Source organism: Phoca vitulina, unplaced genomic scaffold (assembly GCF_004348235.1).
Source record: "Phoca vitulina isolate PV1807 unplaced genomic scaffold, GSC_HSeal_1.0 scaffold4, whole genome shotgun sequence".
Taxonomy (NCBI): domain Eukaryota; kingdom Metazoa; phylum Chordata; class Mammalia; order Carnivora; family Phocidae; genus Phoca; species Phoca vitulina.
Window position 1 is genome coordinate 47,564,640 of NW_022589707.1, and position 10,014 is coordinate 47,574,653.

Genomic DNA, 10,014 nt, shown 5'->3' on the forward strand with positions numbered 1-10,014 from the left:
CACATTTATGTCTGACCAGATGGATCAAGATGTCAGATTCTCATGGCCTTTGCATTAATTCAAACAAAAGTAGACCCTTCTCTGAGATTGTTTAATGTTCAGCTTCTTTTCTATTAATACATTGATTTTTTTTTTTTGGACTGGAAAGTGATTGAAATAAAGTTATGTCTTATTTACTATGTTGTACAAAATGGCTAGTCAAAATGGAAAATCTCATTTGAAAGAATTTTGTGCTTTATTCAATAAAAGCAACATATTAGTAACAATAGCAAAGAAAAGAATACTCTGCCTTAGTAATTAAGCCATTGATCTATTGACCTGGTCATGCAACAAATTCCTCTGATTGTCTATTTTGTGCCAGGCTCTGGGCAAGGAAGAGGTTCTTCCTATTATTAAGGAATTTGTAATATAAGGGTATTTGCCCTGCAGAACTGGAAGAACTGTCATACAACAGAATCTCAGACGTTTCTCTTTAACCACAATCAAAATCTAGAGTTAAATGATGTCATATACTCAATAAAATCAGGTGTATATATATGGAGATGATTTTTTAGTGATTTCATGACAAAATGGCCTCCTTTAAGCTATGATTAAGCAAAAGCAATGAAATACATAATCATATAGCCACATTTTAGCAGAAACATATAAGAAATGTCAAGAGATAGGGCAAGTTGAGGTGGAAATACCAATTGGAGAAGAAAGCAGGGAAAGAGCCACTGTAAGCCTGGCTAGGCAGCAAAGCTAGATAGGGTTGACTTGTGTTTATGCAATTAAATTAGGATGGTATCCTGAAATCTCTGGCATTTGCAGAATCATTTGTGTTTTGAAGGAGAGAAAACTTGCTGAGTATGGAGTAAAAATGTTATGTTCAAAGACTACATATACCCTCTCCCTAAAAAAAAAAACACAAAAAAAACACAAAAACTATAATATGAGCAAAAACTAGTTAAGTAAATCCCTTTTATCGGTGTTCACAGAAGATACTGATAAATATTCATGATACTCTTTGCTCTGAATCTTTTTCAGAGTCCGGGCAGCATTTACCTGATATTCTCTGGGGGGTCAGGAAAGATTTCACTGAAGGGACATTTAAATTCCATTATGAAGGAAGTTTGTTAGCTGAGCAGTGGGAGTGGCAGGAATATATTCCAAGCATTTCAAATAACTATCCTTATTTTTGTAGTTCTCAAGGTGAAAGTATATTCTAAATATGAGATGCTTGGGAGACTCACTTTGTTTAAATTTCAGTTTCCTTAATTAGAGTATAGAGTTTCTTAAATATGTATTTGTCTACTGACATTTTGCTAACATGATTTGTGAAAGGAAAGAAAGAGCTAACATTTCTAAGTACATAGTAGCAATTAAATGTTAGTTGTGACACTTTCCCAGATTAATTGCTTCATAAAAATTCATTTTAAGAAATATGTATCCTAATGAGAATTCTCAGGACACTTTGTAAAATTAAGGTTGGTAGTAGTTTCTATTTCTAGTGGAGTTCTAAAAATTCACAACTTATATGGTGTTTGACCACTATTCTAAATTAAATGTTCTGAGAAAAGTTTTCAAGGCCTATTTTCGCTTAAAAATCTTAAATTTAAAGATAGATTGCTAGAACTAGAAAGAACTTCAAGAAACCATTTAACTTATTTTCTATTTAATTGTTCCTGTTTTTCTTCTTCAAAATTATCTCCAAAGCCCTGTATTTGTTTTTGGCTATTGGATTGATAATCACTATTTTAATGAACACCGAAAAATAATTTATAGTGTAAAAAAAATTGTATGGTATTAGATTAAACATCGCAAGCATGTTTACTTAAATGTAAACATTGAAGTATAATGTTACTATAACTTAATTGGTAGACTTGATTAAGAAAAAAACCAAACAGGCCAACAGACAAGCAACAACAACAAATGATAGCAGTGATTTTGAGTAACTGTTTAAGGGACCCTGGAAGTAACCTGACCAAAATTCTAATTTTAGACCAAGCTCTCATCTACCTCTGTGACATGTGGCAACTGACTTACCTCCTGCAAAAAAACCCGACATAGTAGCACCCATCTCGACATGGTATTGTAGGAACTCAATAATTAGCAAAATGCCCAGCACAAAGGTCATAATAAAAGATCACATGATCGCCTTAATAAGATCCTCACACAAAAAAATCTTCACCTACCCCGTTCTGCAATCATTTTGCATACAGTTCAACTTACCCACTCAACACCACATGAAGAAATCACTCAGGTATTACGAAAATTTCCCTTCAGCATTTCAGGTTTTTTCCTAGCCACCTTTGGATCTTTTTAACCTCCTTGACAAAATTGGCTTTCCAGTTTCTTAAATAACCAACAGAGCTTTTCTTCTCCTCCCGACTCACCGGAAAAAGAGCAGCATTCTCTTTGCCCGCGATGGCAAAGTTTACCCCCTTGCTCTCCACCATTTCTTTTCCTTCCTTCCTTTTTTTTTTTTTTTTTAAGTTATAAAATTTTACTTTATTAGTTGTGCAAACAGTGTAGATATTTAAGAGGATTGATGGTGAGAGAATGTCAATTACCTAATCCTTGTAAAAGACAAATGAGCAGGACATTAAACAGTGCACGGAGTTATGGATACGCTTCCCCACCCACAAAATCCGCCTCCCCCACCCCCCACATGAATGAGCTCATCCGCTGATTGGCAGGTGGGCTGCATTTGCCCACATCCTGGCCAGCTACCCTAAAAGGCTTCGCTTTCTGCCACACCAGCGAAGACTGTCAGGACACACAGTTCACACTCTCGGTTTGGAAACCCACCCCGGGGAACAAGGTAAACAGACATTGACACAGATGGGCCAGCGTGGCCCTGGTCCGTCAGCGGTGTCCACACGGAGCTTTGCAGCATTTGTAGAAGGTGGTCATCAGCTCTTCTGCAGAGCGGGTCCAAAACTGCATGAACTAGGCACGAAGATGTTCATATTTAGGACCTGACTCTGTAGTAGAGTCAACATTCTCCCAGGTAGCTGCTCCAACGGGCACATCATCCACGCCTTCCAGCTTTGGATACTTCCGACTTGTTACCTCGCGGGTGATGTTGTGCACGTCTCAGGGCAGGTGTTGGAGGGTCGCGGCGGCAGCGCTGTCCTTCCTCCACAATCAGCCTGTTTCCACAAGCCAGGCAGAAGAGCAGCCTGGTGGCCGACTGGGCCCCACAGTCCATTTATTCACTATATCCCCTTGCGTGTCATTGACACTATCTGTTCCTCTGACCTTCTTTATTTTATTCTTTGCAATTCAGGGACTTTTCCTTTATTCCTTATTGTTTCCGTCTTAATGTTTCCATTCATTGGCATTCTGCTGTACGATTTCAATTGCCATGTGATTATTTATTATTATATACATGCCTTACAAATAACCAAATCTCCTTGTACTTTGTTTCTGAACAGTAGTAGAAACATTTTCAGAACCACACCATGGCAGAGACTGGCTATCTAATAACCAGCCATTTGCTTCTTCTTAGGCATGCAGGTTGATATTTCCCAGCCTCCCTTGCAGTATGTGTGTTCCCACGGCTGAGTTTTAGCCAATGCAAAGTAAGTGAAAGTGATGTATGGCATGTACAGGCTTGGACCATAAAGACCTCCTATATATTATTCTGCATGCTTTTATCCATTTACCCATTTAATGCTGATGAACACATTAAAATTAGCAGCCAAGAAGGAGGAACTATAAAATAGAAGGTGCCTGGAACTCTAAATTACTTCTGAGAGAAGAGGCACCTACTAATTTGGAATTTGGATTTTATGAGTGTGAGCAAGAAACCTCTATTATGCTTGAGCTATTGTACATTTTGGGGTTTGTTGATCACAGTAGACAGAACACTTTAAATAATACACAAACCAATTGTTTACGTGATTAATATCTATTTAAAATTAGTTAAGAATGCACTGATATTTAGGAGCCATTTTACTCATTTTTAATTGATTGCTGCTTTATTAACTTTTGGAGCTTAGTTGTGGATGTTGATAATGAATTCCCTTGGGAGAACAAGGTGGGGAGAGAGGAGAGAACAGTGTGAGCAATGAATGGAGAATGCAATTGATGTATGTTCAAAAAATCCCATTGTATGGCAGAGAAGACCGACAGGAGATAAAGTAGCAATGTAAGTTCGTGGCAAGATCATGAGGAATCTTTTATAGTAGGCAAAAAATTAGTAATACAGCAATTAGAGTCAAGAAAAACGGCTCATTTGTGTCAAGTACTTTCTGCCTGCCTCTATAACCACTCTGCTCACATTATAGCATCATTTTGTCTGTCTGTTAAAAGATACTTTCTGAGGCTTAGTTCTAAGATGTCAGTGGTTCTAAATTGACCACAGAATGAATCCGGAATCTCTTTAAGTTGTACTGGTTCCTGTTTCACCCTGCTGCACAGCTATTCGCCTAAAACTGAATTTCTCAACTTCCTCAGTGCTATTGACATTTGGGGTTGGATAATTATTTGTTGTAGGGGCTTGTCTGTGTACATTGTAGGATGTTTAGCAGCATCTCTGGCCTCTATCCACTAGATGCCAGTAGCACTCTCCTCACTGCCCAACCTGCGATAATAAATGGTCTCCAAACATTGTTACATGTCCCCTGGGAGACCAAATCATCCTCAGTCCTGAAAACTGTCCTACGTATCTCATCACCATGAATTTGGGGAATCTTATCATTTATTTTTTGTAAGGAATCTTTTGTGTGTGTGTGTGTGTGTGGATCTTTTGTTGCTTGGATCCCCTGTTTTCTTCCTTTTTTGTTAACCTCATTTTAATTGATTATATTCTCCTGTAGCTTCCTGAAATAGAATGCATGGTGGTAAAATTACTAAAATTTTGACTATTTTAACTGTGGATATTCTACTTAATAGTTTGGCTGAATATATAATTCTTAGTTGAAAATTCGTTTCCCTGAGAATTTCAAAGGCATTGCTCCACTGTGTTCTACCTTGTAGCATCTCTGTTGAAAAGTCTGATGTCATTCTGATTCCGCAATGTGGGCTCTTATAATTTCTCTTGGGAAACTTCTAGAATTTTCTCTGTGCCCCCATGTATTCTGAAATTTCACAATGATACATTTTTATGTGTGTCTGTGCAACCATTATGCTGAGCACTTGATGATCCCTGTTGATGAATTCATATGCTTTAGCTTCGAAAAAATTTTAAACATTTATCTCTGATAACTTTCTTTTCTGTCTTTTCTCATCTTTTTTCCTGGAATTGTAAATGGTCAGTGTTTTAAGTCTTGGAATAATATTCTAGTCTCTCCCTTTTCTCCTGCTTTCTGAGACGTTTCTTCATCTTTGTCTTTAACCTTTCTATTGGACATTCCTTTTTTACTGTCATAATTTTACCTTCCAAGATTTTTATTTTTTTCTGTGCATGGCATTTTTAAAATTTACCTCGTGTTCTCATTTTATGAGTATAATAATTCTAATCTCTCTGAAGATCTGAAGCCAGTTTTTAAAAAAAAGTCTTTTGCTTCTTTGCTGAGATTCTTTTCTTTTTCCCCCTTGTTTACTTTAGTCTTTATGTTAGAGGCTTTCTTCAAATGTCTGGTTATACATGACTTTCCATTAGGATTTAAGAAATAGACATCAAAAATTGATTCAAAGGTATGTATGGGTATGTGGGTCTTGTCGATCGGTGGGATCTACTGTGTGGTACTTAATTTGGTTTTATTGGGAGATTCACATGGGTCAATATCTTTTGTTCTTCTGTTGTCCCTGTGCCTTTCCACAAAGAATATTCATTTATCCTCCAGCCCAGGGTATATCAGCTTCTTATAAGCAGTCTTAGAGCCAATTGGGAAAAGATATCTGGGCTTCAATGATAATTAATGACTATTCATTTTTCATGTGGTGTCATTGCTCTTAGCAGTGTGCAGTGTCCCTGAGTCTACCGCATTAGACGGGGGAAGTGACCTGACTGTAAACATTTAGGACAGTGATCTGAGGAATCTAATGATGTATTCCATGGCTAACCAATTCTTCTGATTTCTACCGCACCAGTTACCTCCAGTTGTAGAGGTACCTGGCTGATGGCTTTAATCGCTGTTCCCTACTGTGGTTCTGTGACAAAATATCCTGCTTCTGTTGCTTTCCTTACTGACAATGTAATTTTCAGCTTCGATGTGCTGAAGTCTACCACATGTGGTAGGTTGAATAATAGCCTCAAAATATTATCTAAGACCTAATCCATGGAACTTGGGAATGTAACTTTACATGGCATAAGGGGGCATTGCGGATGTGATTCAGTTAAGGATCTTGAGATGGGGAAATTATTCCATTTTGTACAGATGGTCCCCAAATGTAATCACAAGTATTCTTATAAGGGGAGTCTGAGGGTGAATTTTTTGACTTCAGAAGAGGAAGAAGGCAATGGGATAATAGAAACAGAGTTTTGAAGATATTTTGCTGCTAGCTTTGAAGATGGAAGGTGGGGCCCTGAACCAAGGAATGCAGCTCTAGAACCTGGAAAAGTACCAGGAAAAAGATTGTACAATAGAGCCTCCCAAGGAAGCATGATCCTGCCAGAAACTTGGTTTAGGTTAGTGAAACCGTTTTGGATTTCTGACCTTCAGAAGTGTAAGAGAATAAGTGTGTGTTATTTTAAGCTATTGAGTTTGTTATAATTGTTTAAAACAGTCATTGGAAACTAATACACCAGTCATCCACCTCCTTCCTAGTTTCCAAAACTGCATTAAAGTAACTTCCTTTCCACATTGTCTTTATCCTTGTGTACTTATGTCTTTTCAATCTTTCTTGCCTTTTTCATGACAGTTTGGGTAAGAGAAATATTTAACACCTTTTAATCCTCTATGTATTTGTGTCTAAGTTTTCTTGATTTTCTTTAGAGGTATCCAAATAATGCATTGCGCATGTAATTCATTGAAAATGATTGTTCGATAATAAATGTACATTTTGTTTGCATTTTGTGGGTTTTTGATGAACTTTGGCTATTTATGTACAGTTTGTTAGCATATAGCATTTGTAATGGGGGAGATAGACATGATTAGCTAGAAAAACCATTAGAAGGAAGACAGGAATGCTACTGTTTTCAATAGCACTCAACATTGTCTTGGAGCTATTAGTAAATGCAATTAGGCAAAAAACATCAAATAAGTGGTATAAATATCAGAAAAATACAAATTATCTCTACTTGCTAATAATATGAACATATGCCTAGAATACTTAAGATTCTATTTTTGTGAATAATAATAAAAACATACTACAGTTACAAACAAAAAGATCTCTGCAAAATCAGGTGCATATAGACTGCCAATTTTGAATGATCAGATATACAGAATATAAAATAAAATAAGTATGCCCATTGAGTTTAATGAAATATTATTAGAGGGCATTAAAAGTAACATGAAAAAAATTCTATCAAAATGAATTAGCTAATCTGAAAAAAAGAAGTAAGCCTATTAGAAAGCATTGAAGATTGAAATTAGAAATTTAGAGATGGTATTCTTGTTTGGGCATAACTGAAGAAATAATTAGTGAACTGGTATCTGAAGAGATTACACAGAAATAAGAGACAAATAAGAATGAAAATCTGAAAGAGACATTAAGTGACATACAGGATAAGGTGTAAAGTTCTATATCTAAAAGTATTCTAGACAGAATAAAGAGGAAAAAAAGAAGCAATATTAGAAGAGATAAATAGTGAAATTTTATAGAATTTATTAAAGACAAAATCTCTTATGTTTTTGAATGTCCAAAAAATCCCTAAATATGAAAAGGCAATTCAAAGAAGAACAAATCAGGGATTTTTAAATCTAAATTAAAATGAGATATTATTATACCAAACAAATTGTTAAAAAAAAATGTAAAAGCCTGAACATACCAAGTATCTGTAAGATGGGGAGCAATGAGAACTCTGATAAAGTGCCGGTGGACTCGAAGTTGATATGGCTACTCTGGAAAGCAGTTGGGCATTATCAGTATAAAATTAAAAACTATATAGATATTTTGGCCTAGAAATCCTACTTTTGGAATTTAACCTACAGAAATGAAAGTACAAATAGAGAATGTTTATATGTAATGCTATTTCACCATTGTTTATAGAGGCAAAAAATGAAGGAAGAAGAGAAGAAGGGAAAGAGGAAAGCAAGGCAGTGATGACTAAAACATCTTTTATAATATGGTCCCATTCATGTAAATTATGTGCAAATAAATGCATAAAGAAAGTCACGAAAAGGCTATCACAAAATATCAATGATGGTTATTTAAATCAGGGGATTGGATTTCCTCTATGTTTTATTCCTTTATGAATTATTGAAAACTTGTCAGCAAGCAGGCATTGTAAAAATGTATAATAAAAATAATAAAGCTATTTTTTCTTTTTTTAAATTTTATTTTATTATGTTTGTCACCATATAATAGATAAAGCTATTTTTTCTTGTAGAAAAGCAAAAAAAAAAAACAAAAACCCGAATATCGTATCGAGCCTAATATTTTATTTGCCATGTTGAAGTGAAGCTTGTTTAATTCTATTCAACCCCTTATATAATTAAAATTGAACCTAATCTGATAAAATGAATAGGCAACCTTTAACTTGATTAATAAATACATAGTCATGAATCACCTTTCAAAGTCAAGAAGAACAGAGGCAAAATTTCTAAAATACTTGAATGTACCCAGAGATGGCTTTACTGGTAAAGAGAAAGCCATTTCAGAACAAAGGTTATAATCACATTCCTTGGCATCCACAAAGCTACTAATAAGTTCATTCATCAATTCGAATGTAAGCTCCATTACAGTGTAATTGACATAAGGGCAGAGGTTTCATTTGTCTTGTTCTCAGCCCTATGCCCAGTATCTAAGCACAGTGGCTTCGTCATCACAGAAGCTCAATCAATATTTACTAAAGGAGTGAAAGTATTCACACATTCATTCAAGATAGAACTTTTGTGTTTTTGTTGTTCTTTTGTTATTTAATATTCTAATTTTCTCCAACGACTATTTGCTTAGTAATTGGCCTGATGAAAGAAGTTCATAATATTTAATTGGATTTAGCAATAAAAACAAACATGAATGTAGTATGTTTGTGTATCAAGCACTGTTCTGACAGTGTTATATATACTTGCTCATTTAATCCTCACAGCTATTATTTCTCCATTTTACAGATGGTAACACTGAGGCACTTAATTTGTCTAAGGTTTCATAGCTACTGAGCTGCAGATCCATGATTTGAGTCCAGGTGGTCTAGCTCCAGACTCAAGCTTTTCCTCTAGTCATATGCCTCATCGCTGAGAATATAGAAATGCCAAAAACTTCTAGTTCAGATCATTCACCACTGACACACCTTGATTTTATCTTCTCTTCTAAGATTTGTGTCATGGCTTGACTTTGAAAGGTGATTCATGACTATGTATTTATTAAACAAGTTAAAGGTGCTTGGGCAGCACCAGAGCTCCGTAGTCCACAGAGGTTATTGGTTTGGGTAGGATATAGAACAGATATGAACAATGTGTCATCCAAACCAGGTGAAGATTATTAAGAAGAGAAAAATCAAATGATGCTATGCATCTAGAGAGAAAAGGGGCGAAGGCCAAAGCAGAAGGCCAGAGGCAGTGTGAGTGGACAGGGATTGACTAAGGTCAGGAGGAGCAGGTAGACATGTAGGCCCACGTACACATAAATGCAACCCAGAGTAGCAACAGAGAAAAAGAACTCCGCCCAGGAAAATTGCTGAGTCTTAAGTGTCTGTTCTGGGTAATAGCAAGAATCAGAACAGCAAGAGACTGGAAGTAGGTGTTATGGCTTCAGCAGGAACAAAGTGACCGAAGCTGAGCCAAAAGTTTTCTGAAGTACGACCCACTGTATGCATTTAGCCCGAGTGAAGAATTGGCTTTGGAAAGAAGTAGGTCTGAGAGGGGAAGTGGAGTTGTCAACAGCACTTGGATGGAGCATAGGGTTGAGGAAATGACAAGCAAAACATGTCATCCTGTAGATTTAATTTTTGTTCATTTTTACTTTTTAAATATTTACTAAGTA

General features: G+C 36.0%; 1 pseudogene; it reads right to left on the reverse strand.

The window, feature by feature from the left end:
- Positions 1 to 2,847: 2,847 nt before the first annotated feature.
- LOC116630644 lies at positions 2,848 to 3,193 on the reverse strand (annotated as a pseudogene).
- Positions 3,194 to 10,014: the final 6,821 nt, after the last annotated feature.